The sequence below is a fragment of the Brassica oleracea genome, chromosome C9, assembly GCF_000695525.1.
Source record: "Brassica oleracea var. oleracea cultivar TO1000 chromosome C9, BOL, whole genome shotgun sequence".
Lineage (NCBI taxonomy): Eukaryota > Viridiplantae > Streptophyta > Magnoliopsida > Brassicales > Brassicaceae > Brassica > Brassica oleracea.
Genome location: NC_027756.1, coordinates 28948975 through 28949638, shown reverse-complemented (window position 1 = coordinate 28949638; position 664 = coordinate 28948975).

The window sequence follows — 664 nt, the reverse complement described above, 5'->3', positions numbered from 1 at the left end:
TTATATTTCTTATTTGCGTAATATCTATATTTTATATTTTAAAATAGATATTCAAATCTTAATGTACTTTTTCCATTTTTTTAAATTTTGTATTTACTTATACATTTTAAGATAGATGTTTAAATCTTAATGTACATTTTCCATTTTCTTTAAATTGTATATTTCCATTTGTTATACTTTCTATTTACGTAATATCTATATTTTAAATTTTAAGATATATTTTTAAATCTTAATGTAATTTTTCATTTTTAATTGTGTATTTACTTATATTATATATTTACTTATTATTTATTTTTCTTTATATTGTGTATTTCTATTTCTTATACTTTCTATTTACTAATAATTTTATATTTTAAGATAGATTTACATTTTAAGATAGATGTTTAAATACTAATGTACTTTTTCCATTTTTTTTTAAATTGTGTATTTCCTTTTCTTATACTCTCTATTTGCGTAATATCTATATTTTACATTTTAAGATAGATGTTTAATATTTAATGTACTCTTTCCATATTTTAAAAATTGTGCATTTACTTATTATTGTATATATAATTCATATATTTATATATTTATAATATTTACTTATTATTTATTTTTCTATATATCGAGTATTTCTATTTCTTATACTTTATATTTAGTTAATATCTATATTTTATATTTTAAG